Here is a 19,306-nt window from a genome sequence, read left to right on the forward strand (position 1 = left end):
AAAATACGTTTAGCAGCAGCAATAAATGATTGTCTAGTGAAATGGTTGCTTTTCTGTTAAAACATTATTTATATGCCAACACAACGTAAAATGCGGCATCCACATACAATATGCACAGTCCCGGTCAGGGCTCTAGTCTTTATTTAGAAATAGTGTGGATAGTTTGCTCCAGTAAGTGGCAATCTCCATTACTGGAAGGAAGGGCAGTCACTTCCCTCCTCTATGCTGATGACCGCTGTCCATTTGTCAAGATACGGAAAATGGTTCAAAACACTTTGGAAAGAAAAAACTACAATAAAATTCGTCACTCTTGAAAAATGTGTATTGTTAATTATTCACAATACATTGATGAACAACTTTAGGCAATTTCATTCAATTGTCACAGAATAGTTGTGCCCCGATAGGAAAGGGGAAAGGGGAGAGAGGGAGTGCTCGGGGGAAGGGTTAGTGGGGAATAAATGTACACAGTTGTGAGTGATGAGTACGCACAGTATAGATACGATGAAAACAATTATAACAACAAAAGCCAATTGATTGATAAAGGCATAGATTAATAAATAATTTTCACAAAAAACTTTCAACGGACACTAAGTCAGTGCTAGACTGTAAAGGACATGTGCCGGAAGTTGAGTGGAAGACACCGTCGACGTTTCGACCCCTGTGAGTAGGCTCGGTTCAGTCCTTAAATGGGGTCTTCATCAGGACTAGGAAGGTGGGGGGAGTGTGGGGCAGTCCATGGATTCGTGGCCTATTAGGCTCACGATGTGGAACAAAGGCGGGCTGTTGAGAGTCACAAGTCACACGCCGGGAGAGTCAATCTCACCTAGAGCTGTACAAAGGAGGTAGTGGCCCACAGGTTTGAATATTTGATCGTCAGTAGCTGGCAGCGTTATAGGTAGAGGCGGAAACGTCTGACTTAAGTTTCCTCTGTGAAAAAACAGGTCCGTTGAAGGTACCCGGTGCACGCGTTCTGGATTCGGTGCTTGGTGGGCTCGTAGCGCTTGGGCGACGTGCTCGATCTCAGGTCGTTAGTGCTGCTATCACAACTCCAAAACTCCGCCGGAGACTGCTGCGCGGAGTTCGGGTGGGCGGGGCCTCACTATTAGGTGTGTGACGCCACACACCTAATAGTGAGGCCCCGCCCACCCGAACTCCGCGCAGCAGTCTCCGGCGGAGTTTTGGAGTTGTGATAGCAGCACTAACGACCTGAGATCGAGCACGTCGCCCAAGCGCTACGAGCCCACCAAGCACCGAATCCAGAACGCGTGCACCGGGTACCTTCAACGGACCTGTTTTTTCACAGAGGAAACTTAAGTCAGACGTTTCCGCCTCTACCTATAACGCTGCCAGCTACTGACGATCAAATATTCAAACCTGTGGGCCACTACCTCCTTTGTACAGCTCTAGGTGAGATTGACTCTCCCGGCGTGTGACTTGTGACTCTCAACAGCCCGCCTTTGTTCCACATCGTGAGCCTAATAGGCCACGAATCCATGGACTGCCCCACACTCCCCCCACCTTCCTAGTCCTGATGAAGACCCCATTTAAGGACTGAACCGAGCCTACTCACAGGGGTCGAAACGTCGACGGTGTCTTCCACTCAACTTCCGGCACATGTCCTTTACAGTCTAGCACTGACTTAGTGTCCGTTGAAAGTTTTTTGTGAAAATTATTTATTAATCTATGCCTTTATCAATCAATTGGCTTTTGTTGTTATAATTGTTTTCATCGTATCTATACTGTGCGTACTCATCACTCACAACTGTGTACATTTATTCCCCACTAACCCTTCCCCCGAGCACTCCCTCTCTCCCCTTTCCCCTTTCCTATCGGGGCACAACTATTCTGTGACAATTGAATCAAATTGCCTAAAGTTGTTCATCAATGTATTGTGAATAATTAACAATACACATTTTTCAAGAGTGACGAATTTTATTGTAGTTTTTTCTTTCCAAAGTGTTTTGAACCATTTTCCGTAGGTTGTGCAATATAACCTTCCTTCAGACGGGGACCCCCCCTCTTTACATGTACCACTGACTGCCCAGGTCCCCGTGACTGCTTGGGTAAAACCCTCCCCTCTTGTAATGTCCATTTGTCAAGGACCGCAAATGGCTTGCAAAGGATAATGGATTGCTTCATGGCATTCATGGTGGACAGGGATCTCAAAATAAACCATAAAAAGACCTACACAATGATTGTGGTAAGAGAGCGTGTAATTCACATGTTTATTATATAAACGATACACCCATTGAAATGGTTAATTCCATTTCCTATCTGAGTATTCTCTTTAGCTCTAATAGTTCTTGGACCAAGAACGATGAAAATACAGGTCAAAGATGATAGTGCCTGCAAGAGCCTTTACATCTTTGCCACTACATTAGATTGTAAACCATTACGGAAGATGCCCCCAGATGCATCGCATACATTTTGGGATTCCTTATTTGCGAAAAATAAGGAATCGCAAATAAGGAATCGCAAAATGCAATGCATCAAGAAATTGCTCAAAAAAATTGCGATTTCTTAAAATTCCTTAATTGTGACTTGCAAATTGCGACTCGCAATTAAGGAATACCTCCCCATTCATTCCTATGGGCCTAGAGGCCATAGGAATGAAGGGGAAGACAATCACAATCTGCGAATCCCAAATAGCGATTCGGAAATTGAGATTGCGATTTCAAGGGTGCAGGGGTGTCCAAAGGTCACCCTGTTGCACCCCTGATATTGATCTGTTAGGGCATGTGTGTGCGCAACATGAAACATGAAAAATGCACTTTAGTGCATTTTCAAAGTTTTTGCAAATTACCATGAAGTTGTACTTCATGGTAATTTGAGGGCCCTATTAGCGAAATCGCTATTTTTTCAACATTAATGCGTTGCATTTAAGGAATCTCAATTTGAGATTTCTTAAATGCAAGTAATCGCAATTTAGCGAATTCTCAATTTGCGATTTTTGCATTTGGGTTGTTGCATCCCAAATGCAAAAATACCGGTCGCAAAGGGGCAGATTCTGAGAATCTGCTCTTTGCGAGCGGATTTTTGTTTCATGCATCTGGGCCATGGTCTCAAAATGTAGCACCAAATGCGCATCTGCAGCTTCTTATTGCAGTGGGTTTTGGGGTTCACAGAATCAACTACTCTACAAATATATTGAAGAAAATATCTTTACCCGGCGACTGCTTGCATTACCACAATGTACATCAGCCTACATAGCACACAGATAATTGGGTATGCAATATTTGGAAGATCTTCTAGCAAAGAAGCCCATCCAGCTGTGGCACTCTATTTGAACTAAAGAAGAGATGTAGCCTCCGATGTGTTTTATGTTAGATATAACGGCGATATGATGTGGTATTTTTATAAGGTATGGAACTGGTATGTGCTGTTTTATGGTGTTATTTCGAAATGGAACAAAGATTTTAAATCAAACCAAATTGTTCTAATAAAAGGGAATGTTCTGGCATTCAACCTTTAACTCTTTGGGGGCCTGATTTACAAGAAAGTGGCGCAGCGTGACATCGCAAGCCCTGTGGCTGCTTCACGCTGCAGCACATTCAAAGCACTGGGATGCGTCAGGGTCAGAGTCAAGAAAACTTTATTGGATTGCTTTGTTAAACAATCATAAAAGCACATAAAAACACACAATTCATTACACAAATAAATATATAAGAGAAAAAAAGAATTAGTTATGAAAGTTTGTTGTATTTACCAGACTTGATAACATAAAAAGGTATGAATATGTGCCCTGTTATCCTCCCTAATAAGGTTACAATGTGCTTCCTTTGATAGATTATTTTCTTTAGAAACATTGCAATCCTTCATGCTATGTGTTCATTCTCTAAAAGCTGCAATTTAATAAGTGCTGGGTGATCTTGTCTCATCCCCTTAGTTTTTAAAAACGAAACAATCCACAATTTCCTTAACTCCCTATAAAATGTACAAAATAATACTACATGGATGGTAGGTTGGTCTGAATGATTGCCACAAGGACACAATCCCAATTTTCGGGCTGAATCATTTATTTTTGGGAAGGTAAGAAATCTATGAAAGGTCCCCAACCGAAATCTTGTTAATAAAAGCCTATTGTTAGAAACGGGTAGCGTGGTGCAGAGCGGGTGGGCCAAACTATGGAGGAAATGTGTAAAGCATCTGCACAGCACACTCACAGGCGACACACCAGGCACACTACAAAACAAGACCACACCAGGGATGTGAAAATAACTTTTGTATTGTGAAATAAACACGTCAGAATGTAATCACAGCTGCATATACATTGTGTCAACCGGCACTGGTAATCATATACCGGGGGAATTATTTACAGGGCAGGGCCAATCGGGCCACTGCCAGAACCATCACCCGTACAATTAGGATAAAGGTAAGTGTAAAGAATAAATGTAAAGTCCATCAACTTTCGATGAGTAACAGCCTTTACTCTGGTCTGACCACTATTTGGTTCGTTTTGAAATTATGCTGACAAATTCTCAGAGCTCGGATAGGACTTAGCTACCTGGTCTAGAAATTGGAAAAGACTTGACATAGATCGTCTCAACACCCAATAAATTAATTCTATGCCTCATTTAAAAGAAACCAGAGTCGCTGATACAAACACAATTAATAATTGGCTACTGGAAGCAGTAGATACCAATATTCCACTTACGAAGAACAAATACAGATCTTGCCACCCTCCAGCCCCTTGGTTCTCAGAGCTGTGAAAAACAGAAAAAAGCAGATGCAAGAGGCTGGAGAGACAGTGGAGGAAACACTGGGGCATATTACCAACAACTAGCGATAATTTTTGTCTCTAACTTGTTTAGAGACAAAAATTATCGCCGCACATCGGCGATTTTTATCGCAGATAAACCTTGCTATTAACAAGGTTTATCGCAAATGCGATAAAAAACGGCCGAAATGCATGAATATCGCTGAAAAGTCAGCGATATTCATGCATTATCGAGCAAATGCTCTTAGCCATGTTATCCACCTCCCATTGGATAACATGGCTAAGAACTGCTCAGGGCAGGTGTTAGCTTTTGGAGATATTCGAGCTTAGCGCGAATATCTCCAAAAGTTGGTAATAGGAGATAGCGATGTTAGGGACTGTTTCCAGTCGCTAACATCTTGGCACGCCCACTTTGCATGTCATTAGTGATAAATATCACTGACATGCAAAGCAAGGCCCAAGATGGTCGCTATCTCCTATTAGCTGTCACTAACCGGTGTTAGCGACAGCTTGGTAATAGGGAGATAATTTTATCTCCGCTTTCTTGGCTTTTAAAGCCAAAAAAGCGGAGATAAACCCCCTTGATAATATGCCCCACTATGACTTGGCTCGAAAAGAGGCATAAAAACAACCCATCAAGGCCTATCAATTATCCTGCAAGCTAGCAAAGGCAGACTTTATAAATAAAAATATTCTGGCTGCACAACATAATCCCAGAATTCTTTTTAAAGTAATAAAGAATTAAGCGGGTGCAGCACACCAATCCGGACCCCCCACACTGTCCACCGCACAAAGCAACTTACTAGCGAACTATTTTAATGATAAAATCTCAAAAATCTACTTTGACTTCATGAAACCGGATGCCCTAAGCCCCATTCCAACCTTAACTCCAACCCCTAGCAGATCTAATGAGACGGGAGATGCGTCTAGGAATTTGCTTACCAATTGGAAATTATTAGATCTTACATCTTTTACGGAGATTTTAAATAGCATTAAATCTGGCTCACCTAATGATCCCATCCCAGCCCACATCCTAAAACAACTTGACCCAAGCATCCTAAATGAAATCAGAGCACTGCTTAACCCTTTCGATGCTGATGACGAGCTCAGCTCGTCATCACCCACGGGTGTCGTGTGCTGATGACGAGCTGAGCTCGTCATGGAAACAGCAAAATGGTAATTCCCAGCACAGGAGGGGGAAAACGCCTAGCAGCCAAGGTGTTAATGCATTGCTGGGGGAAGCATTGGTACCAGACAACTGAAAACATGCTATGGTCCTACCGCTACTTATGAAAGCGAATGGAGATCCAGAGATCTTCTCGAACTTTCGTCCTGTCTCACTCCTATCAATCTTTTCTAAAATCATGGAAAAACTCGTGAACAACCAATTGGCAGAATTTGTTAACACCAGCAATCTGCTGCACCCATCACAGTTGGGGTTCAGAGCTGGATATTCAACAGAATCCACATTACTGGGAGTGACTGAAACTATGCGTCAGACACTGGACGAGGGTTGCACGGTGGCACTCATTTTATTAGATCTGAGTGCCGCCTTCGATTCCATCTCCCATGAAACGCTGATCCAGACCCTGGAAGGGTTAGGGGTGAGAAGCTCGGCTCTGAAATGGCTAAAAAATTTCCTGACCAACAGATAATTTCAGGTATTTTCCAAAAACAATAACTCGAACACTTTGATATCCCCTTATGAAGTGCCTCAGGGTTCAATCTTAAGCCCGCTGCTTTGTAATATTTACATAAGTTCGCTAGCAACAATAGCAGAGGAAGCTGGCCACACAATATTTTCCTATGCTGATGACACGCAGCTTGTCTTCTCCCTTTCGGCAGCAGAAAAGTCGGAGGCATATCCCCTTCTTACTGGGCTTCAAAGAATGGTGGAATGGATGCACGCCAATAAATTGAAACTGAACGGCGACAAAACAGAGCTGCTTATTTTTAGAGAACATAAAGAGCTCTGGGGTCCTTCACATTGGCCTATGGAAATGGATCCAATCCCGCTTCCTATACAGTCCATTTGCAATTTGGGCGTTGTGATTGACGACAAACTGTCTATGCGCAACAAGCTGCAAAAATTGCCTCTATTTGCTTCGCCATTCTAAAATTGCTGAGGAAAATTCTTTGGCGGCTTCCTGAAGGGGCACAAAAGACAGTAGTCGAGGCTCTTATTGGTTCAAGACTGGATTATGGTAATATCCTATATCTAGGCACTAACAAAGAGGTCACGCGGCGGCTGCAAGTCATCCAAAACGCTGCAGCCAGGGTACTTCTCCGCCTTCCCAGGCAGACGCATATCTCTGACCATCTTCACAGCTTACATTGGCTTAAGATGGGCAATCGATCGAAGTTCAAAGCACTTTGTTTTATGTTTAGAATAAACACGGGGCAGCTTCCGGCTATTTATGTAAGCTGGTCCAAAAATGCATCCCGTCTCGTAACCTTTGCTCTTTGAATCAGGCTAAGTTTGTTGTCACTAGATTCAAGAGAGTGCGAATGGGCGGCCGCTCTTTGGCTCAACTGGCCCTGGCCTTATGGAACTCGCTCCCTCTGCCATTGCGACTGGAACCGAGCTACATAAAATTCCGGAAAGGAATTAAGACCTGGCTATTTAATCAATAGCTCTTGATAGCCTAGTGACTCCTCCTGGTTGAGTACAGATCCAGGGCGCCGGGAAACCCTCTGGGTAGCTGTTGCGCCATACAAACACATTTTTTTAAAAAAAATCCAGGAAGCGCAGGGTATTCTCCCGCCTTCAGTACAAAGGTGACACGGAGCGGGGTAGGCACCCATGAAGGTCGGCAATACCAGGTAGGCTCCCATCACTTCCAGAGTCACCGTGGGCGGTGCGGTGGCTCCTTTCTTGCCCTGAGCTCGGGTCACGGAGGTGATCTGCTGCAGTTCTGTAGTGCGGGGTGGGCTCCCGCTTTTCAGCATACACGCTGGGTAGGCACACGCTCTCGATTTTTAAGGCACCTGCATGCGAGGTGGGCACCCACGGCAGCTCCACAATGTCATCTCTCCCTTGCAACACGGGGCCCTCCCTGCCACATGGGGGCCCCGCTGGGAATAATGTTTCTCCTCCTGGGAACACGAACGCGGGGTGCGCACCTGCTCTTCCCCGAGCAGGAAGGGGGGAAATCCCACACGCTGGGATTTCCTTGTGGCACTACGGCAGCACAGCGCTGCAGGGACGCACACGCTCCTCATCTCCTGGGCAGTCAGCTCCTCTTCTCCTGGGCAATCGGCATATAGTGCCGCCCTCACTAAGCGCCAGATAGCAGGCAGGATAGGAGTGTAGCACTCACCAGGCGCTCCTGGGCAGTAAGATAAAGCGCTCTTCTTCTCCAGGCGCTAGCCAGCAGGTAGGGCACAGTTGTAGCGCTCACAAGTCACTAGGTAGGAGAGCATCAGGTACTACTGGAAAAAGATCAGCTGTTCGTGGGCACACATCAGTACAGGGCCGCAGTTCCTAGGAACAGTCATCCCCCATAAAGTGGCACTCCTCCTGGGTCAGCGGTCTTCACTCCAGCAAGGGGGCTTGCACTAGCCCTGTGGACAGCAGAGGGGTACAGTTGGGCACAGGGGCCAGTACACAGGCCAATGAGGCGGTACCTCCTGGCAGAGTGTCCCCTCTCCTTCAGGTCCACGCTCAATCTGAGCACATGGCATCCCAGCTCCGCTATTTATACACCCCTCACCCCACCTACCAGAAAGGGCTGGAAGCTTCTGGAACGTACCCTGGGGAACCGGTCCCAACTAGTTTAGGGAGAGGTGGAGTGCACCCTGGGTGCCAGGCTTCCCTCCAAAAGCTGTGGGGTGGGAAGCATACTGCTAGAGGGGCAACTCACCTCAGAATGGCGGCACATGTGCAGACAGGAATGGCGTCCATTTTGAAAGTAACATTTACACATTGATCAAAATAAACCTGCGTACACCATTGCACTGTATTTAACATTTGCATTTCAAATACATCAACATGACATTTCTATTCCCACAAAAGCGAAAAATTCAGGGACAAAGGGCCAAGTCCAACACCTATCATATCCACCAGAAACAATAACTAGATAAGGTTGTATACTAAAAGTAGTGAAAATCAGCTGCTTTTGTTGCACACTAGGCTTTAGTAGCTCTGCCGACACTCTCAATGTGTCTAATAGCTGGAGACCCTCCTTCTTTAAATCCTTTCTCGTAATCAACTGCATAGTGGACGGGTCAGTAAAGTATTCTAAATGACCTAGAGCGCGCATGAAATCTTGAACGTATCTTACCCATGGGATCTTTGGGGCCCTTTCCAGTTTAAAAATGTCCAATATAATATCCCTATTTAACTTAGTCTGTTCTTTTATCCAGATCCTATGCCAAAGAAGGATGGGTTTCAATTGTATAAGATCAGAAATTTAAGGAAGGCCCAACTCAGCATGACAAACATAGGAAGAAGTACTAGCCGGAACGGACAGGATGTATATTAAAAAAGCATTTTCCATCATCTGTAATGGGTGTGTATCTGCGAAACCCCAAACCCCTGCCCCATACATGGCACTGGAGATACCTTTTGCTTTATAGATTTTAATTAGCTCGCCTGGCGGTCTCCTTCCCAGTTTTTTTGAAAAATTCACAGGGACAGTTGTTGCCCTCATAAACGCCAAGTTTTTTTACAGACACTGCTTGAGCCCATGAGTCATTTTGGTTAAATAAAATGCCAAGGTACGAAAAAATTCTTATGAGTGCTATCTTTTGCCCATTCACAAACATATCCCTAGATCTCTGACTACTACAGCCACACCTCATTATAAATGTCATTCCTAAAATTAGAAAAACCATTGAAAACCTTCTGAAGGCCAATTGGCGTGTATCACATCAAGACTGCATCGTCCGCATAAAGGAGCGCAGGTATTGGGCGTCCGTCTACTTGAGGGAAGTCTTGGCCATCTGTAAACAAAGCCTGACCTAGGCCATTAATATAAAGATTAAAAAGGAAGGGGGCCAGGACACAACCTTGCCTGACTCCCCACCTTATGGGAAATGAAGCCGTACACTCACCGCCCAGACCAAAACGCACTTATGACTTAGCATCCCTATAAAAACGCTTAAGAAAGTAAATAATTTGTGCATCTATCCCTATAATCTCAAGGGTCTCCCATAGTTTATAGTGCCTCACAGAATTAAATGCCACAGTGAGGTCCACGAAGGCTAAAAACAGTCTGCCCTTTTTCACCCTAGTATACTTCCATACAAAAATAGCCACATTTAGGCTCTGTTCGGTGGTCCTTAGACCCTCATGGAAGCCATATAGTAAATCAGATAAGAACTGACTATCCTCAACCCAGGCACGTAATCGTTCCAGGATTATTCTCCCAACTACTTTGGCCAAAGAATCCAGGAAAGAGATGGGCTCGTAACACCCAGGATCTTGATGGTCCCCTTTTTTAAAGTTTGGAACGATAATAGATTCCACCCAAGTCACTGGAAAAGGGGCCCGACAACTAGCATTGATTACCTGGGTAATAATTGGCCCCCAAAGGAACAAATTTGACTTAAAGAAGTCTACAGGGACTCCGTCTGGCCCAGGGGCCTTACCACCTAGACTTGCTAATAGCGCTCTATTTACTTTCTCCAGGGTGAACTGGAGGTCCGAGAAATTAATAATTTCCTCTTGATGACTATCTGATTGTGGATTAGGATTTCCCTGCCCATTATACATGACAGAGAAGTGCTTAATCCAATCATCTTTGGTTATGGCAACTTCGATTGAAGGGCCACCTCCAGAAGATAAAAAGGGAGCTTTTACAGCTTTCCAGAAAGCAGCGCTATCTTTCATTTGCGAAGCTTCATGAAGGGCGTCTCAAGCTGCTTTTCTCAAAACACCCTTTCTTTCCTTGAGGGCCATCCTATATTCCCTTCTTGCCTGCCTCGCACCATTTGGATTTCTTAATGTCTTTTGTAGCTCATGTTTTAAGTTAGTGTGGGCTTTTGTGCACTTTGAGTCAAACCACCCCTTAGACTTTTTTTTTTCGATTTTGAACATGTAATCCTCCCTTATCACACCTGATATTAATTGGTAGGAGGATAAAATGAAGTCTGAGGGAGCTGTCTCACTCAGGCAGGTATCTAAGGCCGATTTACATTTAGTTACCACTTGTTTGGTAACCACTATAGGGTCCACCATTGACCAGCATATGGTAATTCCATTATTTTTATTGATTGTTAAAGTTCCTACCCCCCTGTCAGCTTTCTTGTACCTAAAGCAAAAACAACAAGTGATGGACGGAATGTTGCACAATGGCAAAACATTCACCCCCAGTCACAGATCTGGGTTTAATCCATTGTTATTTTGCTCACCACACCAGCCCAGTTCAGACATGGCCATATGCAAATCAGTCTTGACCCTGTGCCTCATGGGAAAAGTCCAGCCCGAACTGCCAAGCCATATCTTCCCTGGACCGGAATCAAGCATCCTAGGACCGGTTTCTGGCTATCAACTGTCTTCAGCCAGCATAGATTGACTCCAGTGCCGTGGAGAGCACGGGACTCACGTCTGAGCATACCCTTCCCACTCGGGGTGACAAAAGCAAAAACAACAATTGATGGACGGAATGTTGCACGACGGCAAAATATTCACCCCCAGTCACAGATCTGGGTTTAATCCATCGTTATTTTGCTCACCACACCACCCCAGTTCAGACAAGGCCATATGCAAATCAGTTTTGTCCCTGTGCCTCATGGGAAAAGTCCAGCCCGAACTGCCAAGCCATAACTTCCCTGGACCGGAATCAAGCATCCTAGGGCCGGTTTCTGGCTATCAGCCGTCTTCAGCTAGGATAGCTTGATTCCAGTGGCGTGGAGAGCACAGGACTCACGTCTGAGCATATCCTTCCCACTCAGGGTGATAAAAGCAAAAACAACAATTGATGGACGGAATGTTGCACGATGGCAAAACATTCACCCCCAGTCACAGATCTGGGTTTAATCCATCGTTATTTTGCTCACCACACTACCCCAGTTCAGACATGGCCATATGCAAATCAGTTTTGACCCTGTGCCTCATGGGAACAGTCCAGCCCGAACTGCCAAGCCATATCTTCCCTGGACCGGAATCAAGCATCCTAGGACCGGTTTCTGGCTATCAGCCGTCTTCAGCCAGGATAGCTTGACTCCAGTGGCGTGGAGAGCATGGGACTCACGTCTGAGCATACCCTTCCCACTCGGGGTGACAAAAGTAAAAACTACAATTGATGGACGGAATGTTGCACAATGGGAAAACATTCACCCCCAGCCACAGATCTGAGTTTAATCCATCGTTATTTTTCTCACCACACCACCCCAGTTCAGACATGGCCACATGCAAATCAGTCTTGACCCTGTGCCGCATGGAAACAGTCCAGCCCGAACTGCCAAGCCATATCTTCCCTGGACCGGAATCAAGCATCCTAGGACCGGTTTCTGGCTATCAGCGGTCTTCTGCCAGGATAGCTTGACTCCAGTGGCGTGGAGAGCACAGGACTCACGTCTGAGCATACCCTTCCCACTCGGGGTGACAAAGCAAAAACAACAATTGATGGACGGAATGTTGCACAATGACAAAACATTCACCCCCAGTCACAGATCTGGGTTTAATCCATCGTTATTTTGCTCACCACACCACCCCAGTTCAGACATGGCCATATGCAAATCAGTCTTGACCCTGTGCCTCATGGGAACAGTCCAGCCCAAACTGCCAAGCCATATCTTCCCTAGATCGGAATCAAGCATCCTAGGACCGGTTTCTGGCTATCAGCCATCTTCACCCTGGATAGCTTGACTCCCGTGGCGTGTACCTACCAGGTAAAACCAGGTACTTATCAGTAAAAAAAAACGATATACACAAGGGAAAATTATTGCTTAACGAGTTGTCATCAACAAGAAAAGAGTGCCACCTACACGCATGGATTTTTGACAGTAATGTATAATCTATGGTTGTACATAGACCTCTGCCATTGAAGGTGTAGGGCATGAGAACAGGTGCAGCGCACAATTCATTCGCAAAACCCAAATCAAAGCTGAAGGCTATTTCATTGAACAACTTCCTCGAGGTAGTGTGACGAAAGTGGGTATTACTTATCCCTTTTTCACCATTAAATCCACAAATTTTACCATCGTCATTTAAACACAAAGCACAGTTGAAATCCCTGGCCACAATTAACATCATGTCTTCAACATTTGCCCTGCACAAAGATTTCAGGTCACTACCCAGCTTTTGTATCACAGAGGCAAAATTATCTGATGGAATGTTATTATAAAGGTTTGCCAATACAATACAATGATTTGAGTTTAGATACATGAGCTTAAACGGGGTGTACCCTAAAAACTCATGGACCTGGGTTGCTAAGTAAAGTACAGGGAAAATAGTCCGAGTTTGCGCAATTATTTATAGATATTCTGTCTTACTACATTAAAGACGTTCACCACATACATGTATCATTATTCATTGTTAAACAGAGTGAACAATAAAGCTTGCAATATTCAAAGTCTGATTGTATTTATTCTTACACTCTTGTAGGTTATGAATTACTACATCACAGAAATAACTATCTTCAAAGTATATATGCGTAATTTTCAAATCATCACAGCGATGGTGCTTTCAGTGAAGGAAGGAAGGGATGTGATCGGGTTTGTGAGGGACTGGGTAAAGGTGGTGTGACATTGATAGCATCACATTAAAATCAGTAGGCCTTTGCACATGTTCCCTAATCACATCACACATAGGCTAGACAAATCCATTGTGTTGAGTCCTATGGCGTGCTGGGTTGGTGTAGTCTACATTTCGACCCCTATATGTATAGAAGGGTTAATCTTGCCTCATGTTGGGGTCTTCGTCAGGATAGATACAAAATGTATTCTCCCTCCCGATCCACCTCCGCCTGACCCAAGACCACCTCGCCTTCAGGAAGCAGCTCAGGACCTGGCTGTTCGAGCAGTTGTGGACCCCCCCTCCCCAAGCGCCTTGAGACTCTCCGGGTGAGTAGCGCGCTATATAAATGTTTTTGATTGATTGATTGATTGATTGGTGAATGTCTTTAATGTAGTAAGACAGAATATATATAAATAATTGCACAAACTCTGACCATTTTCCCTGTACTTTATTGAGTTTAGATACAGCTTAATCAGTTGGTAAAATGTTTCCTCTAAATATGACTTGATCTTCTTTATTTCTAACCCATTTGAAACGTAAGTACAGAGCCCTCCCTTTGCTCTGCCATATAATCCTCCAACTGCATGGGTGTGAAATGTTTTGAAACCATTTGCGTGAGTTGGTTCCCTAACCCACTTTTCCTGAAAACATATTATATCATAATTTGAGATACAATCGCACCAGATGGGATTATTCACCTTGGAGCATAATCCTGAAATGTTCCAGTAGACAAGGTTGCAAAAAATATTCTCAGGTTTATCTGGCAGACTAGCTGTTACAGGCTTGCTAGACGTGACTTCACCATCACAATTAGGTATTTGGGGTAAGTTTACCCTGATCCGTTTGCTCTTTCGCGGCTAGAGGTATAATACAGTTACCTAGAACAGTATAATCGTGATCAAAACTAACGGTGTCCTCTCTAGGTGCTTTGTCACCTCGATGTCCATTTGAATTAACCTTACAGTTAAGAGGGGGTCTTGAGATGAGTCTATGTCTTCTAATGGGTTCAAAATGTCATAACAGTTGCTAATTGGGACCGGGTACCTGGGCTGTCTGGTCCATATGAATCTCTCCTCCTCTGGGATACGCCATGGGGGTCTAGGTGGTTGATAGAAATACCCCAGCTGTAGAACGTTTATGCCCTGTGCCCTTACAGGCCAGTTACCAACCCTATCAATTATTGACTGGACCAAACCTGGGGACTTGATTGTTAGAACTACACCAGTCAATGTCTTGATTGAATTGCCTACCCAGCACACCCTTCATGCCATTTTAAACTCTGAGAACAGAATATTGGTTATGCCAATCCCTGTGCTCCGTAGATGTAGCAATTTCTTCCTCAATGTTGACCAATGTTCAGTAACACTGGAGAACAAAGGAGGAACATTGGCCAGCACAACCTTATAAGGCCATGCTTCTAGGGGACGATGCAGGCATATGTTAGTGCTGGGCAAATCTCCCTGATTAAATCTCTCATGACTCTGTGTGCTTGTCATCTGCCCTCCCTCACCTTGTGTGATACTCCCCCTCACAGGGGGAGAGCCTCTTTGGGGTGTTTGAGATCTGGGCATGCATGGCGGTCAAAACCTCTTCATGGTGCGGGGGCTCCAAGTGATCTAACAGAGGGGAAGCTGCTCCTGGGCATGAGGGGTCCAGGCTGTGTTTCAGCATTAACTTTAGATGTAAAGTTATGGGTCTTAACGTGGCAGCCTCTCCCTTTCTTAGAGTTACTTCTGGGCTGGTTTACTAGTAAGCCCATCCTACTACTCCGAGGAATGTCGTTGACTCTGCATTGGCATATATTAGAAGGGGGTGGGATAAGGAGGTGCTGGTGACAAGCTCTTCTAGCTTTGCCAATCTCACCTTTATTTGAGGTAACTTTTGTGTCACTGGATCCAAGAGAAGAGAAACCGTTGATTCAAGCCTCCTCCAAAAACCCTCCTCCTCTAAAAATGGGGGTGTTCAGTTAATAGGGCTGGTTTTGGTGCTATGCTAGGCTCCTGAATACAGGCTCTATCCACACCTTTTGATTTACGTCTCAATGGCTTTGAGAAAAGTTGGTTTTGTTTATGGGGACCTTGCCCCTTCCTTTTCTTAGATGGTGGTGCAAAACTGTTCCCATGACTTATCTTAGCTTTCTGGCCCCTAGTAATGACATTAGACCTAATTGAACTATCTGCTGTTTCTGAAACACCAGTAGATTCAGGATCCAAAACTGTGCAATGCAACAGGTTAATTTGGGGAGGGTTATCTTGAGAATTAATTTGCACAGCAGACTCAATAGGCATAGATCTAATTAATGGAAGCTGGGGCTCTAACGATAATCTTTGTTCAGTAAGTTAAATTTCATGGATAGTGCTGACTCAGCCCTCAATAAAAAAGTATCCAATGTCCCTACAACTCCTTGCCCAGAACCAGACTTATGCTTAATCATTTTTATAATCCCCTCGGTACAGTCACGGTTTGACAATAATAGTTTTATCACAGTACTTCTTATGAGGCAGGAATAATTGTCCAAGAGTCACGGTTCTTAATAGAATGGCCCAGGCTCCTCCCGTCTCGGATGGCTTTAAAATGCCACTAGGTGTGGTGGGGGCTCCGCTGGGCGCTCTGGACTTTAATGTTCTCCAGGTGATGCAGGCAAGTAAGTAAAGTGCGGTGTACAGGGTTCAGCAGCCAGGCAGAGGCTCAAAAGCTGGTACAGAGTATCAGTCATTCACACAACAGCTCTAAAGTCAAGGTATGGACTTATAGGTTAGATGGGCTTGAGCAGCATTTAGGGTGTAAGTCCCTCACAGTCTCGGTGACAAAGCAAGAAGACTAAGGGGGATGGCCCTGCCCTACCTCTTTCAGTAATGTTATGCACCCTGGGACTCCGAGTCCGACCAGGGTATTGTAGGAGAAGGATCCCGTTTCCCAAGCAGGTTTGGAAGTCAGAAATGTGGCAAAGCAGCCCACGACGCCCTCAGGATTGATCCCAGGAACAAACAGGGCAGCAACGTGAAAGAGATCAACAGCGTGTTATATCTACAAGGATATGATGGATCCCTTTGCTCTCTCCTGTGCTGGTGCACAATTAGCTGCCATGCACCGATGCTGGCACCCTTGCACCATGGTGCAAGAATGCCTGTGTCACGGGGATAATTGTTTATGTGCAGGAAGGTATCCGTTCCTGCACACAAATAATCTGAAATGGCGCTTTTCAACTTGTATATGTGCTGCATTAGAACACATTGAACTTGTAAAACGTCATTCATTTAATGATTGTTTATGTGCGGGAAGGGACACCTTCCTGCACATAAACAATCATAGGAGGAAATTTCCTTGTTCTGTGTATTTAAGCCTTGCCATGTTAGCCTATGGAGAAAGCAGCACTACAATAGGGAAAAACTACTTTGGCTGTTTTCCCATACCAGGGCATATAAAACGTATTTTATATTGACCCTTTTTTGTTACAATGCATCCTACCCTTGGAGCACTTAAGGCAGACCTTAGGGGTGACTTATATTTATAAAAAGCAGCTTTGGACTTTGGAAGTTCTTTTAATTCCAAAGTCGAATTTGTACATAGTTTTATAACAAAACCAGCCAGCAAGGCAGGTTTGGTTTTAAAATGACATCAGTCACCACAGCAGTGCACACTAAATTGCATTAAGTCCACTTGGGTCTCTAAACCTAAGTGCCTTTCCATATGCTAGGGACTTACCGGTACATTGTCTTGACCAATTAGATTTACATCAATTACCATAGATATATCTTTTAAGGACAGAGCGCAAGCCCTCAGTTTGGTTAGTAGAGTCAATCAAACAAATGGGCAAAAAGGACGACTTTCCCCCATGGTCACTGCCTGGATAAGCCAGATGGTAAGTGTAGGAAGGTACATCCTGACTATGGTTGCCCCCAACTTTTTGCCCTGTGTTTTAGCTGGTTTTGGACATAGTCGACCTGGGACCCTGCCAATCAGGACCCCAGGCCTACTGCTCTCTCTTTAAAATGGATTCCATGTACCCTAGGTACATTTCCAATTGGTACTGGGCCACCTTATCAGACCCTGTAACTCAGGGCATAGGTGCACCCAGGGCCGCCAGGGGCTGCAGCATGTATTATGCCACCCCTGGCTGGCCTCCTAAATTTGACACAACTGGCTGCATGACAGCTGGGGCGAAGTCGTGTAATCACCCTTTGCTTTAGGTATAGTAGCTCTATATCTAACCATACAATGGACACCCGAGTTCCTATCAGTCACTCCTATGGCAGGCCTTGACAATCCTGAAGGCAGAGTGCGTGGGCTCGTGTGAACTAGGTTCTGGCCCGAGCCGAGCCCGGTTGCAGCTTGCGGATCAAAGACCCAATGGCTGTTCCATGATAACGCGTACCACATCGGTAACTTCGGTGTCGCGTTATCAAGACATGTCGAGTAAGGTGTCATACGAATCGAGATGCTACCCCCTCACCAATTCTGGCGACGAGGTTGGCATTCCGCCCTTCTAGAGGGACACAACATGTACGTAACTGTGAACCCCGGTTAAAGTTAACTAAAGCCTCAGCTCCACAAAATGGATGCTGCCACCACAGACACGAGTCTGACCTCCTGCTGCTGGGAGTCCTTCCAGCGAGGAGCGCTTGGACAAAGGGTTTCCTGTCAAGGGCGGTGTTCGCACCGTCCCAGACAGGGTTTGTGTATTCTGGGTAGGTAGGGCTTTTGCGAGAAGGTGACTGCGGAGTGGCACCCCGGTGCTCACTACGCATCTGCCGGTCAGAACCAGTTCCAGGGGCGCCAGCCCTGGCCTGGGGAAAGTCCGGCAGGGGAGAGGGGTGTAACTACCCCCCTTCCTGGTCCCACCCTTAGGGCAGGACCTAGTCATGTACCCACCCCTTTCTTTAGAATAAAGGCCGGAGCGGGGACCCTTCCAAATGAGATCATCTTTGAATCAAGAACTACTTTCTACGAAAGGACATTCGAGACTCTTCTCAAGATTTCTCCCTTGTGACTAAGGAGTAGTCACCCTGCATCAGCGGGTACCATCTAAGAACTCTGCGGTTTGCTGCAAGTCCTTCCTCAAGGAATCCGACGGCCCAGCTCGACGAGAACCGGCTTCCCTGGCCCCTCTGACCTCTACCCACGTCATCAGCTCAGCTGTGATCTGTGGGTGCGACGAGACCTCGAGGGACCGGCCATCATCAAAACCTGCATGCTTTCTTAACCAGCACGACCATCGAAGTAATTCCCTGGTGAGTGCTCTGGGGTCCGAGAAGCCCCGACCCTGAGCCGCTCCAGCACCGAAGTGCAGTCTCCCAGCATCTCCACGATCTGCGTGGGGCCCTTCTGCTCGCTGCTCAACACGTTGTCCGGTCACTAGCCGCTGGCTTGTGCCCTCCTGTGACGACATCCGACAACCAACGCTGCTGGTCTGGTTGCTCCAGACTGGCCTTTGCTTCTATCTTTGAGAGAAGCACCCCGGACCCTCCTGGTCCCCTCAAGACGCCATTTTAGGCCCACCACGTGGCCCTGAAATCTGCCAAGGCTTGTTGCCCCAATCCTGGGCCCAGCGACGCCGACAGCATCATCCTTCGTGGGACAGCTCGCACCTCCATCCGGGTCGCCGACAATGCCTCCTGGTCCGTGAGACTGCAGAGCCTAGCGTCGCCCACTCACCTAGTCGAGGTGACGGCCAACCGGTGCCCTCCTGGCACCCTCTGACTACTGGCTAGTAGTACGAACTTGGTCCCCTCTTCTTTCAGGTATCAACGATCTCTGATCCAGGCTTGGATCTCTACGAACTATTCATCACTGGTCGCCGGCCAGCAACTCCTTTTCTTCCGGCTCCTGGCTCGTCAGCGAAGACCCCGACGCCTGTAAGACTTGTGCAGCCGCAGCCCTCGTGGCTAGGTAACTCGGCATTTCGG

The sequence above is a fragment of the Lissotriton vulgaris genome, chromosome 4_1 (genome assembly GCF_964263255.1).
Source record: "Lissotriton vulgaris chromosome 4_1, aLisVul1.2, whole genome shotgun sequence".
Taxonomy (NCBI): Eukaryota; Metazoa; Chordata; class Amphibia; order Caudata; family Salamandridae; genus Lissotriton; species Lissotriton vulgaris.